The sequence below is a fragment of the Lissotriton helveticus genome, chromosome 3_1, assembly GCF_964261635.1.
Source record: "Lissotriton helveticus chromosome 3_1, aLisHel1.1, whole genome shotgun sequence".
NCBI lineage: Eukaryota > Metazoa > Chordata > Amphibia > Caudata > Salamandridae > Lissotriton > Lissotriton helveticus.
In genome coordinates this window covers 356,200,635-356,216,204 of record NC_136061.1, presented here as the reverse complement: position 1 = coordinate 356,216,204, position 15,570 = coordinate 356,200,635, and positions in this window count along the sequence as shown.

Genomic DNA, 15,570 nt, shown 5'->3' with positions numbered 1-15,570 from the left:
ATCTGGGCCGTAGTTTGCTGCCCCCGAGATATGATGCTCTGGCCTTGCATCATTAGATAGTTTCAAAAGTTTCTCATTAGAACAGTCCGTGAAACGTTTGGCTTTTTCGTCAATATATTTGCGCAGTGTACAGCTATTTGAATATTTTCCCTATTTGGAGAATGCTTGTGTGTGTGGGGATTAGGGGGTAATTATTCGTCCGTCCCCCCTACAAGAGAGCTGGCAGCCCAGGTCCCCGGTCAGCGCTAGGGCTCGAGGAGACGTCGGCCCTAAACAAACTCACTGGATGGGGTCTAAAATGGTTGGGTGGCCTGTTAATATAGGGACGTGGCCCAGGAAAGTGAGCGACCTCAGAACGGGGTGTTTGGGCAGATGGGCCGCACAGCGCCTCTGTTATTAATATTAGCTCAATTCAGAGGGATCTTAGTGAAAATGGGGCTGTTTAAGATGGCGGGTGCCGGGTGTTATTTATGTGGTTTTTTAGGTCTCGCCTGTCGATGCGCATGCGCATCGAGCAAGCGAGACTATAGGGGCTCATCCAGACTTTATCTAACTTGCAAGGAATCGTGGCGATTCCTTGCAGTGCCCGTGACTTTTAAGCTCAATGCGCATGTGCATTGAGCTTAAAAGCGCGTGCACATGCCCCCAGCCGCCTGCCTTGCCTACTCTCTCTCACAGCCTCCCCCAGCTCCGCCCCCTCACTACTTGATTGCACGGCCGCTAGGCCGTGCCTCCCCTACTCTCCTCCCCCCTCCTCCTCTCCTCCCCTGCCTGCCTGCCGCTAGGCCGTGCCTCCCCTACTCTCCTCCCCCCTCCTCCTCCTACTGCCGTGTCGCACCTCTCCCCTCTCCGCCCCCTCCCCTGCCAGCCGTGTTACGGTGAAAGGCTTGTTTGTTTATTTTACCCGCCGTGTCTCTGCTGCTTCCCCCTGTCCTGTCTCTCCTCCTCTCCCTCTCTATACCCTCCCCCTCCCCCCCACCACTCCCATCAAGTCCCTCTGGCCCTTCCCTCCTCCCCGGACCCCTCCTCCCCTGCCCCCTCCTCCCCTGCCCCCTCCACCCTTTCTTGTTGTTACTACGTAAATGGTAGTCTGCCAGCACCGCCCATCCTAGGAACTCCAGCACAAGCTTCTCCTGCCTCCGCCCAGAACTGTAACCAAACACTCAGCACAAGCTTTTCCCAATTCAACTTCAGACCGCCCTCCGCTTCACTGCCCAGAACTGTGTCGGAAGTGCGGGTCGGTTTGTGGCATATTCACCTTCCACCTCTAGCAGTCGCAGCACTTCTTACAGAATTCTGCGAAGTCGCTAATGCATCCAGGTGTTTCTTTTTCTGCTCTTACCTGCACGTTTGTACAAAGTAGGCATAGGACAATTTGGTTTGTATCCAGGTGTTTATTTACGTTGACAACTTCCTGCCGCAGATCTTTCAGTACGTAAAGGAAAGCCCCTTAACCCTAGTTATCGTAAAATGCATATCTCGCCCACCCAGACCTCTCTGCTATTGGTAAGGCGCGTGTCAGGGTTCTCTTTGAGCTCTCTAAAACAAAACATGATAACATGCGCCCAACATAAACAAAGTCTACATGCTTTAACAAACAGGACTCAGGGATCCGGGGTCACACATACTCCAGCTGCCTTTTGTCTCCGGCCAGCATGTGTTTGTGGGGGCGGGGCGATAACCTCCTGTTATCTCACTGGCTGTGTCTTATAAAACATATACACGCACATTAACATTTAGAAACACCTGGTAGGGGCGTAAAACAAGGGATTTTTCATTTGCATGGACCGGCAAGCAGAGTCAGGAATAGAAGGGGTCGAATCAACAGAGAAATCGACACCATGTTTGGCTAAAAGGAATGTCTCTTTCACAAATAGAAAAGACCGTCACTCCTGCTTAGAAAATCGCCTCCAAGCAGTTTAGCCTTGCCTTGTCTGTGTTTTGAGCAAAACAAGTGTCAGCCCTACTTCGTGACTTTTGCACGTCGTAAGTACGAAACCTGTAATCTTCAATGTTTAACGATGTTTTTATTAATTAGCCTCACCAAACCCATCTGCACACAATTGGGACTTGCCATTGTTTTGACCCTTCGCGCAGCCCCATCTCTTCCTTCCAGTTGCTTATTGTCAACTTTTTAAAGTTTAGAAAGTATTCTTTCCAGGTGACTATTTGTCTGCCCACTCTTATTGGGTGGGTGGATGTACAGCCATTTCTCCAACAACCCTTACTTTTTAAATATATTAAAATAAATATTCAGTCTTTCTTTGTAGTGCTGCTTAAGCGGGGCGGACATACGCGGAGATGCAGCTAAATAGGCTCTGCCTCCTGGTTCGAGTTAGTCACTTTTAGCATCCGTCAGATTTGTCCGACTATCTGAAAACAGATTTCTACCAGCAGAAACCCTCAACATCAGACTTGTAATTTCATATCCAGCCGGAAGAAGCCTATTTCTCTTTTTTAATTTGAGATTTCTTTGGGTTTTCCTCCTCTCTCAACGCCACCTCTATTTTAACAACCCCCCACACACACACTTCTTCCTGCATTCCTCCTCCTCTTCTCAGCTCTCTCGCCCCTGCCTCTCCTCTATTTCACTGTGTGCTCTGTGTCTCGACTGCCTTCCCCGCCCATGCCCAGCCTCTTTTTTTTTAATTTGAGATTTCTTTGGGTTTTCCTCCTCTCTCAACGCCACCTCTATTTTAACAACCCCCCACACACACACTTCTTCCTGCATTCCTCCTCCTCTTCTCAGCTCTCTCGCCCCTGCCTCTCCTCTATTTCACTGTGTGCTCTGTGTCTCGACTGCCTTCCCCGCCCATGCCCAGCCTCTTTCATCTTCCCCTCCCACACCGCCTCCCCTCTGCCCATTAATCCATTACCAGCAGCCGGTCCAAGAGAAGCTACTGTCTCCGGAGCTTGGCCGGGAGGGGTGCTGCTGTGCCCGGACCTCCCAGAGCAGCCACTGCACCCCCTCACCATCGACTAACCCTCCCTCTCCTCACCCGCCTCCTGCCGGGGTTATTGGTGGAGAGCCTTCATCCACCGCCTTTGTGCGCTGGGCGGACGCCGCCCCTTTTCTTATCTCTCCTGCAGCAAGCTACCTGATGACTCCAGGGGCCGGAGAGATCTTCAGTGCCACCCTCCCCCACCGGCACCATCCATCATCTTAGCTAGAAAGAGCAGAGAAACCACTGCCCTGCGGCACTTTCCACAACTTCCAGGTTAGAATTGAATCTTGTAGCAGGCGACCACCTACGTTAAAACAATTTATAGAGTACCTACAGAATGGTATCTTAAGGCGCCGAGAGCGGAAGTTAACATTAAAGCACGTTGGTGCTTCGTGGGCCACCGCTGGATGGCAAGTTGGGCCGGATTCCAATCTGCGGTTGCAGCAGCACATCCGCACTTCATTCTTCAAAGCCACACCATTTTGAAAGGTTTTTCAAAAAAACTATTCTGATGTGAGACCCCCTCCCACACACACACACGCAACCACTGTTGTTTGTTGATGATCCCCCCAAAACACTTACTTCTGGCTAGGGGCCTGACAGAACACATGCAAGTACAGTTTATTTATATGCCCCCTTATTTAACATATCTCTTGGTGTTGAGTTGAGACACATCAGCCCAATGCTGCTGTTACCCAGGGGTCACTTGTAAAGGACAGGAGGGCCGCTTAGCTCCCTTTGTTAGTTTTTGGAGGGCAGTGTGATGACCCACTTTGTGGGATAGTTCAGAGTCAGGTAGCCTGCACTTCTGCCACGGTCTCACTAATTCAGAACGCATTTTTTTTTTACTGCCTCATTAGTTAACCGCCCCACCTCCACTTTGTTGTCTAGTTGGCAGACTCAGCTGAGAGGCCAACAACTGAATGGGTGCATGCAATAGGTCTCGGAGCATTTGAGTTAGAGCTTTTAGATTTGTTTATGGCTTTTTTTCTTTGTAATTCTTTAGCATTGCCTACAGGAAACAAAAATGCTAAAGATAAAAAAAAAAAACCATAAACAATTCTAAAAGCACAAACTCTAATGCTGCGAGACCTATTGCATTTCCAATGCCACCTCCAGCCACATTTAAAATTACATACTAATATACACATAAGACAGAAGTAATACAAAGGGGACATGTGACACCTTTTGTTACAAACAACACATTACTTAATTATTATTAACATATACACACACTCTTAACATCACCCTCACACAACAAAACTATCACACTCTTTCACACCCGCTCAGTAACGCTAAAACAACATCTCCCTCATACACCATCACACACCTTCAGCCTCACACACACTTACTCACCCTCACACTAACACACTCACACACTCTCTTACGCAAATAACTTCACTCATCCTCCCCCCCTCACACCCCCTAACACTCTACGCGATTGCAGCCTGGAATCCCTGATAACTTTTCTTGTATCCGTGGCTGGCATTCAGTCATCCCAACGTAAACTGGTGCATTTGTCTTTTCTTAGCTGAAAATAATTTTCTATATTTCTATTGCATGATTGATTGAAATACTTTATCGGACAATCGTTCACATTCTAGATAGACAACTTGTACATCACACCCCTCGATGCATTTCGGGTTCGCGCCTTGTCCTTCCTCAAATGGTAAATACTTTTAGGGATGAAAAGGCGCCGGGTCCTGCTGCGTTGTTTTCATTTATATTTCAGACTCGTGCTGTCAATGTCTCAACTACGCTTAAACACACAGGACGAACAATGACAGTTTATTAAATGTATAATTCTGTTTTTATCAGCTCTGAAGTAGCCTCCCTACCGAGCGAGTGCTATTTAATAACAATAAATACAACACATAAGCTCAAAATATTTTTTGTAAAATGTACCTATCGCATTTCATTCTTTTTCACATATAAGAAGATAATTGGGCTTTTCACGGGCAATCAGTAAGACGCTACCTCACCCTCACTGACACTCACTCACACTCAATCACTCTCACCCTCACTCACCAGCAACGCCTCACCCTCAACGCCTCACCCTCAAATCCTCACTCACCCTCACTCTCACTCATCCTCAATCACCCTCAACATCACACACTCACTCACCCTCACTCACCCTCAACACCTCACCCTCACTCACCCTCAACTCCTCACTCACCCTCATTCTCACTCATCCTCACTCAACCACCCTCAACTTCACTGACCCTCAACGCCTCACCCAACACCTCACCTTCACTCACCATCAACATCTCACCCTCACTCACCCACAAAACATCAGCCTCAACACCTCACCCTCAATCACTCACCCTCAACAATTCACCCACACTCACCCTCCCTCACCCTCAATTCCTCACCCACACCCTCAACACTTCACCCTAAACACCTCACTCATCCTCAACGCCTCCCCCTCCCCCTCACTCACCCTCACCCTCACTCACCCTCAACACCTCACCATCACTAACACTCAACACCTCACCCTCACTAACTCACACTCAATCACCCTCAACACCTCACCCTCAACACCTCACCCTCAACACCTCACCCTCAACACCTCACCTTCAAAACCTCAACCTCAACAACTCACCCTCAACACCTCACCCTCACTCACTCTCACTCACCCTCACTCACCCTCACTCACACTCACTCACACTCAGTCACCCTCACTCACCCTCACTCACCCTCACTCACCCTCACTCACCCTCAACTCCTCACTCACCCTCACTCATCCTCACTCACCCTCAACACCTCACCCTCACCATCACCCACCCTCAACCCCTCATCCTAACTCGCAATAACCCTCCCTCACCCTCACCCTCACTCACTCTCACTCTCACTCACCCTCAACACCTCACTCACCCTCAACACCTCACTCACACTCAACTCCTCACTCACCCCCACCCTCACTCACCCTCAACACCTCACCCTCACACAGTGCAATAGGTCTCGTAGGATTTTTAGTTACAGCTTTTACAATTGTTTATTGCTTTTTTGATTTGTAATTCTTTAGCATTGGCAAAAAAAAAAAAAAATGCAAAAGATTTACAACAAAAAACCCATAAACAATTCTAAATGCACTAACTCTAATGCTGCGAGACCTATTGCATTTCCAATGCTTGTTTAAACAGAGGCTTTCTTTTCGGCTCGCCCTTACTGAAAGATCCTATGTTGATTTCCGGGTGGTTAGCAGATGCAGCACATGCTTGAAGTAGTTACGAATCTGGACAAGGTGCAGATTTTCGGTGGCTCTTGATCAATTAAGGTGAAAGCTTCGTCCTCTCAATGTGACCTCTTCTGCACTTGTCATTTGCACGCTGTGCCCCCGCTGCACGCATGCAAAGGCAGTGTTTGGGAGTCTGTAAATAATGGTCCTCGACCCTGGGAACTTTTAATGCATAAAGAATGGCCTTGTCAGAAGATAAGCATAAATGCTGAGTTTTGGGCGGTGGAAAATGCATTTAACAGAACAGCAAATGCCAGATTAAATGAAAGCATTACACTTCAAGTGGAATGCTAAAAATCAACATCTTGCCTAAAGTTATATGTGTTGACAGTTTGTCGAATTCTGCATTGTATGAAAGTTGAAAGTCTTCATATTTAGTTTAGTTAGTTATTTTAAGGAACGTTATGTTGTGTGTGACCATGTGTATTGCATGTAACCCCTTTGTTTTCTTTGCGAGGTGCACACTTCATAACTCCAAGTTACTGCGGTGCCATTTGTACAATTTACAATTTGGAAATTTTAGGAAAATGCAGTTGTTAGGAATATGCAGCTTGGTTCTTTGAAGATTTGGGGAAAGAATATATTTGGGGCAGTCTTGTTTGTTAATCTGTCAGTTTGACTAGTTTGTGCCCCGGATAATATCCCTTGAGTTCCACCAATTTTGTTTTGCTCGGGTAGCTGACCCTAGCTGCTGTTAGTATTGGGCACCCCACCTGTAGACATGTTACCTATCCATTGAACTCTTCGGACAGTAGTGATGTTATGTGAAGCAAAATTAATTCTCATTCTGCCTAGCGATGAACATATCCAATAAATGACCTTGTTCTTTAGTTGTGCCTCATTCTCAAGCTGGACCGCGTGGCAAGGCAGGTAAATTTTTTAAAGCAATGACCAGCAGAGAGGCCTCAGGAGGCATATTTTTGTTTGGTAGGGAGTATGGAGGAATGAAATATACTTGTATTACAAGCATGGCAGCTTTCACATGGGACTGGTTACGAATTTGCTTCTGACAGAACAAATGGCATCGAAACTGTTGGGGTGCGGTGTGATAATTGCTCAGGGGCAGTCTCGTTTGATAACCAGTTAGTTTGACCTATTTGTGCTCCGGATAACACCCCTTGGGTTCCACCAATTTTGTTTTGTTCAGTTAACTAGCCCTCGTTGCTGTTAGTATAGGGCACCCTCCTGTTGTATTGCTGGTGCTTTTAGCAGCGGGATCAGTTAATTGCCCTTTAATACCCTTCAGAGTTAATTCAATCCCTTTTAAGACAGAAAGTACTAGATTAACGTTTTTGGCAAAGATGGACTCCATAAAGTCAGTATTGTCCTATGGTAGAATATCCAGGATCGATATGAAGGAAGCAGCATTTTAATGACCAGCCTGTTGGAATTCCTTACCAACTGCTTTCCCTATAACAGTCATAGTTCGATTGAGTTGTGACAGCGCAAGGTTTCCGAAAGCCCAATTTGCTTTGTTATTAAAAATGTCTTTGCCTTTTAGTGGGCACAAGATTCAGTTTGAGCCGGCTCAGGATGTATCTCATTCTCAGTTGCATGTGTGATCCCCAATGCACTCTTCAATATACATGGAATACTTATGCCCTTGCCACCACCAGAAGGCAGTGGGCTCGACTCCTCGATCGATGTCAGCCTGGTTAGAAGGCCTAGTCCATTATCTGTAATAAGACTCATGGGGATGGAAGTGTCTGTTGCAGAAGCACTACTTGTAGTGGCCAGAGCTAAAGCTTTTTTGTTCTTTCACAATCCTGAGAGAGGCCCACCAGAAGGGCCATCTGTGAGTGGGCTTCCTGGAATGAGCGTGGGGGTGTCTGGGGTGTTTAAAAGAAGATGGCTCTGAGATGTGAGGCGAGTGGTGCACGTGTGAGAGAATGCGCCTGGGATGCTGAGACAGAAGGACTGCGCCTTAATACTGCTTTCTGAAGTGTACAATGCAATAATATTAAGGATTTGGTTGACCCCTCTGGGCCCTGGTGCCACTGCACCTGCTGCACAAACAAAAGCTGCACACTGTTGAGTGGAGTTCACAAGATGGGATTTCTTTGTGTGAAAATGCACCATTTGCCCGCTCTCTTTTCAAAATTTTCTCGGGGGAGTAACCCCTGAACACTCGGAGGTGATTCAGGCTCGCTCGCTACGCTCGCTACCCGCAGTGTAGTGCGACAATTGTTTTACACCTCACCACTTTCAAATGTCACCATCTGCCACTGTTTATGTGAGCTGCAGACAACGCCATTCAGAATAAAGGGAAAGCTACTGCTCTGTGTTTCCTAGTACATGCTGCAGACAGCACAATTAGAGCAAAAAATGGTGCATGGACCCATTTTGAGTCAGCAACCTGAAGCAGAATGTGTTCATGTTACAGCATCAGGAAAACCTATTTCAACTTTCACTGCTACGGTCTCGATGTCAAAATGAGCTTGGAAACTATGGTGCTAGAAAAAGGCCTGCTAGTTAGCAACATCGCCAATATAAACCATAGCATAATTAATGTAGACATTTTTTTTTGTAAGTTTTTTTTTATTGAAAATGATACAGGACATTCGGCAATCGAAGGATACAGACATTGGATGTAAAAGTTAATTATCATTCCAGATCAACAATAAGTCTCAGTATAAAACCATCAGCAGGGTGTATAACACATGCATTGCACTGTTCCGATCCGTCCCGCCCTTTCATCATTTCTCCGAGTCACTACCCACATCCATTGTAGGCAGTTCACACAAATTACCCCTATATTTGTTCCAGGCCCCCCAGACTTTCTCCCATTTCCGGGGACATCCCTGGTGCAAATAAACCACCCTCTCCACCATCATAGCTGCATCTAGGTCTAAGCACCAATCCCTCAGTGACGGCACCCTCTCCGCCCCCCAGCATCTCGCTATATTACGTTTGGCGTACATCATACCCAGTGTCGTCCAATCCTGAGCGGGGTGTGAGAGGTCATTTGGCTTCCATAGGTTCAGAAGACAACACCTGGGCTCCGGGAGGAGTGTCCCCTCAACTACCTGTGAAATGGTTCTCATGATTTTAATCCAGTACCCTGCAATCTTGGGGCAGTGCCATATAGTGTGATAGAATGTTCCTACTTCACCGCATCCCCGCAGACAGAAATGGTGTGCCGCCCACCCTATTTTGCACAGTGTGTCCCTCGTGTAGTATACGCGATGCAATAATTTCAATTGTACCAGTCGTAGTCTGGAGGGTATGGCGACTTCTCGTGGTGAGGCTAATGCTGTCTGCCAGTCCGCCTCGTCAAAGTCTCCTATGTCAGCGGTCCATTTGAGTTTTAATTTTAGTGTGGGGTCCGGGGTATTATTAACCAATTTACGTTAGGTAAATGACTTCGCCTTCTTGGGCATGTGCTCTGTGAGCAATCTGCCCTCTAGGGGAGTGGCTTCAGGTATCTCCGTGCCCTGGGGGCCACCGATGCAAGGGCATGCTTAATCTGCATTTACCGGAATTTCTCAGTAGGTGCCATGTCGTATTGGGTCTGTAACTGCGCAAAGGGTATGACTTCACCTTTCTTCCATAAGTCTCCCACTGAGGATATGCCAATGAGATCCCATGCCCTTAAGCCTCTGCTGTTGTGGAGTTTGCCCAGGCGCCGCGCCAACCACAGGGGGTCATTTAGGTAATAACATCAGTACATATTAAATGGGTCTGTGCCGCGTACCAGATACTGATTGTATGTGCCATTGGTCCTATAAGTGAAGTGGAGCGCTTTTTATCGTAAAGTGCAGCTAAAACTCCCGCCTCACCCAGCTCGTACCTATCCGCCTGAAACGCCGGTTCTGTGTGAGGAGTATGTAACCACTGATTAATTATTTTCAATTGGGTTGCCCAGTAGTAAAGCTGAACATCCGGGAGGGCTCTACCGCCGTCATACCAGCTGCGATTCAGTTTAACTTTAGATACACGTGCGGGTTTATTACACCACAGGAGACCCGGGACCATTGCATCCAAATTCTTAAAATATTTAGTTGGGACCCAAAATGGGGTATTTTCTAACACATAAAGGAATCGGAGAAGAGTCATCATTTTAAATAGGGTCGCTTTGCCCAGGAGGGTCAAAGGCAGACCCCGCCAATGGTGCACATCCCGCCTAAATCTCTCGATTATAGGGACTAAGTTTTTAGAAAAAAAGTCATCCAGTGCAGGTGTCACCCAGATACCCAGGTATTTGAAAGAGTCTTCCCTAACCGCGAGTGGACACTCCGCTGGAAGTAATGGGGATGGGCCCTTCAATATAAATAATTCCGATTTAGACCAGTTGATGGTGTATTCCGACGCACGGCCAAAAATTTCACAGATATTTAAAAGTAACAATATGGAGCGTCTTGGCGAAGTCAGGAATAACAGCACGTCGCCTGCGTAAAGGGAGATACGATCCTTCCAGTCTTCCATCCAATGCAGGCCTAGAAAAATAGGGTCCCACCGGATCCAGGCCGCCAACGGTTCCAGAGCCAATGCAAATAGCAATGGAGATAGGGGGCAACCCTGGTGCGTGCCTCTTCCAAGCTGAAAGTCTCTTGAGATGTGGCCATTCGCCACTACGTGTGCCATCGGGCGCGCGTACAAAGGCCGGATCCTGGCTCTGAACTTGGGGCCGAAGCCCAAATGCCTGAGGACTGCGAAGAGATAAGGCCACTCGACCATATCAAAGGCCATACGTGCGTCAAGGGAGAGAACCACTGCAGGCTCTTGGAGGAGAGGCATACGCGACAGTACCGCCTGCACCCGTCTAAGATTAAGCGCAGTACTCCGTTTGGGCATAAAACCGAACTGATCCGGATGAATCAGGGTTTCAAGATGTGGTGTGAGGCGGGCTGCTAGTATTTTCGCCAGGATCTTGGCTTTGGCATTTATTAGGGAGATCAGGCGGTAAGAGACGCATTCATCCGGGGGTTTGCCAGGTTTCGGTATTGCAATAATGGTGGCCAACCGCTGATCCCGGGGTAACCCTCTCCTCCAGGCTAGTCTTATACATGTGTAGGAGATGTGGGGCCATCAGGTCTGAAGTGCGTTTGTAAAGTTCTATTGGGTCCTACGCTGGGTCCTACCGCTTTTCTCGACTGGAGGGCCTGGATAGCCGTCTGCAATTCGTCTAGTGTAATGTCAGCCTCTAGTGTTAAAGCCGCCTCCTCAGACAGGGTAGGCATTTTTATATCTTTGATGTATGTTTGTGCCTCTTCTGTGGTCATGCTAGAATTCGAGGTATACACCTGTGTAAAGTAGTCTGCCAATACCTCTACTATATGTTTTGGTGCGGTCACCACCTCCCCGGTGTGAGTGTGCAGTTGCGCTATTGTGTTCTGAGCCCGTTCTTTCTTATCCAGCCACACCAAGAGTTTGCCCGCCTTATCCCCCACCTCATATATGGTATGTCGTGTGCTCTGTGACCGCATTTTAACCTGGTTGCGTTGATATTCGTTAAGTGTGCTCTGTGCTATTCGTAGACTCTGTGCTGTTTGTGACGTGGGACCTTCCTCATGTCTGGCTTGTGCCTCAGCTAAATCAGCTACAAAATATTGTTTTGTTGCTGTAACAATGTCCTTGTGGATCTTAGGGATCTGAAAATAGCCCGGGAAGATGGGGAAGACACACTTCCTCGCCTCGGTGTGTATTGTGTAGGCCAGGGAGACTAGGGAGTGGTCCGAGATCCCACATGGATGTATCTGCACCTCCTGTATATGGGCCAACCCACCAGCTGCAAGGAAAAAATAAGCAATGCGGGAGAGGCTATTGTGTACCCCTGACTGAAAGGTGTAACTCCTCACATCCGGATTCCTGTATGTCCAGGCATCAGAGAGACCCAGCGCATCCAAGAACCCCCTCAGCTAAGAACCCCCACCTCCGTTCGCTCTACTTGGGTAGCAGTCCCTAGTACCATCAACGATTGAGTTAAAGTCGCCGCCCAGAATCAATTCACCCTCGGGCAACCTCAATAAAAATGCACTAAGCACCGGGAAGGCCAGAGTCTGGAGGGCCGGAGGAATATACACCGACACAATATTAAAGCGTTTCCCTTCCCACTGGCATGTCAGTGCTGCAAAGCGCCCCTGATCATCTGTCCAGGACTGATGTATTACTAGTGGAACTGCTTGCGAACCAAAATTCCTACCCCTCGTGAGCCTGTGGTGAACTCAGAGTGTACTGCCAATTTGTACCCCCATCGGTTCATCGCCTTACATGTTGTACCCACCAGGTGCGTCTCCTGCAGCAGTGCTACCGCTGGTGCCTTACGCCGCAAATATTGCAGCACCAGTCCTCTTTTAATTTTATCCCCCAGGCCATGTACATTCCAAGTGATCAGCGTCAGGTGAGCCGCTAAGGATCTTGGAGGGTCCACTCTATCCACCCCCGTGCCAAGTAATGTAGTGTCTGTTGCCATGAGTGTAGTAATAGCACCTTGAGATCCCTATGTCGCCTGTCTTTAAAGTTTTGAGCTGCCCATACCTCATCACACCTTGTCCTGAAAACAAAAACAATACAGCAAAAACAATACTCGAAACCCATATTGCCCTACCCACCCCCCTCCCTGCCTCCCTGCTCCCCAACTTAGCAGAGCGCTTAGTGCCCATCCCAATACTTCAACTTGTGGGGGGAAGAGAACTGTGCCCCTGCTTCACCTCAGGCCAATGCCTCAAAAACTTTATCAATCTAAAGCCCTCCAGTAGGGTATACATTAAGTAGTAGTGTGGAGAAGTTCTGTATGAAGCGTCCCAATAACCTCACAGTGGGTCATTTACATCACCCAACATACAAAGTACCTGCAAGCAACAAATAAAAGTCCCCCAACAATATTCCGCCTCACCACCATCGGATGCCATTACCAGGAGGCAAGAGTCCGGCAGCCAGTCCCGCCCGCCGCCATAGACAAGGATGATTCTTCCGACTCTGCCAGGAAGGGATTACTCATTCCTGCTCCATTGCACCCTGATGTTCATCTTGGCGTATACCTCGGCGGTCACCGCGGCCCGATCTCCCCGCCTTGCGCCATCCATCCAGCCATTCCTGTGCCTCCTCAGGCGTGGAGAAGAACCATGTCTTACCCTCTGATTCCACTCTTAGTTTAGCTGGGTACAACATAGAGTACTTCATTTCTCGTTCTCAGAGCTCCTTTTTTACCTCAAAAAACCCACGTCGCTGCTTTGTGACCGCCGCCGTGTAATCTGGAAAGATCGTGATTGCAGCGTTATCAATGCGGATTGGAGGGGCCTGTCGAGCTGCCTGAAGGATTGCATCACAATCCCTGAAGTTAAATATGTGCGGCAGGATCGGACGCGGAGGGGCTCCCGGTCTGGGTCTGCTGCTTGGGACCCGGTGGGCACGCTCCACCGAAAAGAAATTAGACAGCCCCTTCGGCTGTAGATGGGTAGTCACCAACTTCTCCACAAATAGATCGAGGGCCTGGCTTCCTGTCGCCTCCGGGACGCCAATAAGGCGGATGTTATTCCGTCTCGATCGCCCTTCCTGATCCTCAAGGCGGGCCATCAGGAGCTTGTTGTCTCCCTCCAGCTGTCTCACCTGTTGTTTGAGAGTGGAGGTATCGGAAGCCAGGGTGGCCGTCGTTGTTTCCACTGCGGATACTTTAGTGGACATCTTGTTAAAGTCAGCTCGGATCAGTGCCATATAAATTGCAAGAGTCCCGATCCTAGCGTCCACTTTATTGAGGGTGGTCATGATGTCCTGTAAGGTAACTTCCTGCGAAGTGCCACCAGTCGCTCCCGTCGTCGATGGGGCCTCTTTGTCAGGGGCATCCCCTTGCGATTTTGTGAACGCAAATTTGTCCAGTTTAACCTGGTTAGCCCCACGCCCTGTTCTATTGCTCATTATGCTGCTTATGAGAGGCGAGTCGTATATAGCAAGGCTTGCATGTAGTATATCATGAGAGGCAGGGCGGTGCGGCTATGTTAGAAAGGCCAGGTCCTCTCAGTCAAGCAGGTGGAAGGGGGCCCGGCCGTCACTACTCTCGACACTCAGTTTATCGGTCGACCCACTCCTTCCTGAGGCCCGTACCCAAAGCCCGGTCCAGGGCCCCAAGCCGCACCCACCGCACAGTGTTGTGAGGGGCAGCCCCTGTAAAACTATCTTTCCGAGACCCCAGTTGCAATCCTTCACATTCGGGAGAAGAAGATCGTCTTCGGCAGTGTGTCTGCCCTCCGCGATGAGGGACCCTCGGGCCCCTCACCCAACGCACGTGGCCCCACTCCGTTGGCTGGGGCGAATCAATCGTGGTCTTCCAGTCTTAGAGCTGTGTCTTTGGGGCTGCCCGCAAGCGCTATGAAACCCTCCTGGTTCTGGTGGTTGTCACAGCCCGGTTCACCCAGTCGTTGCTCCAGATTGCTCCCCTGGCGCGGGGGCCCAGAGTGCCACAACGGTTATCCCTCAACCTTGCCTGGTCTCTCAGTACTCACTCAAGGGAGGCTCTGCTATCGCCACTTCCCGGGATTGCAATTGCGTTGTCTGTTCCCTATAGGTCCTGTCGGCCACTGCTGGGGTTAGGCCCAGGTCCAGCACTCCCACTCGCATGCGCCCAAGATGGCGGCTAGTGCAGCGCCCTCACCGCCGTCCCGGCGCTAAGTTCTCGTCCGTGTGTCTCGCCGCTCTGCTGAGACGCCTGCAGACTGTGTGGGCTCCGTTACCCTGGCTCAACTGTGCATTCCGTTCAGGGCTGGGGTGTGAACCCGAGGGCGGGGGGAGGGGCCCGCGCCACTCCCAGCACCACCACCGTACCTCTGCTCACCCGTCTCCCAGACTCTCTCACCGGCCTTCGGCACCACTCGAGGCCCCGGCTTTCCAGTCGCCAGAGGCCGTCTGACGTCTCTCGCCGTCACAGCCTGATGGACGCTCTGATTTTCACCGGTGGAATCCCGGACACTGCCAGGTGTCTTCCGCTTGCCTTCCCCGCGTGTTTCAGGGAAGATTTAGTGACGGATCAGTATGCGGAATAATTAGGCCCGGATTTGAAGCTCAGAGCTTCCCTAGGCTGCGGCCATTTTCTCCGGCTGCAAGCCACGCCCCCAATGTAGACATTTTTAACAGTGTTTGTTCTTTCTCCAAGATCAAAAATGCAACAGACTAGTAAAACTGCACAGAATACAAAAGTAAAATGGTTCGGGCATCGCTCACGCATGCCTACAGCACCTACACTGATTTCAAATAAATAAAACCCCATATGCCTGATAAAAATCAATGCTTGGCTTTCAAATATACACTAGGTTCCATAAGTATGGCTAAACAATATAGATATAAATTTCACAGTGTGGATTGCACTGGGACCCAGCCAAGGCACCATGCAAGCCATGAGGTTTCTTTACCACCTCAGCTGCTTCTTTATAGAGCAGCAAAGTTTGCTATCACCAA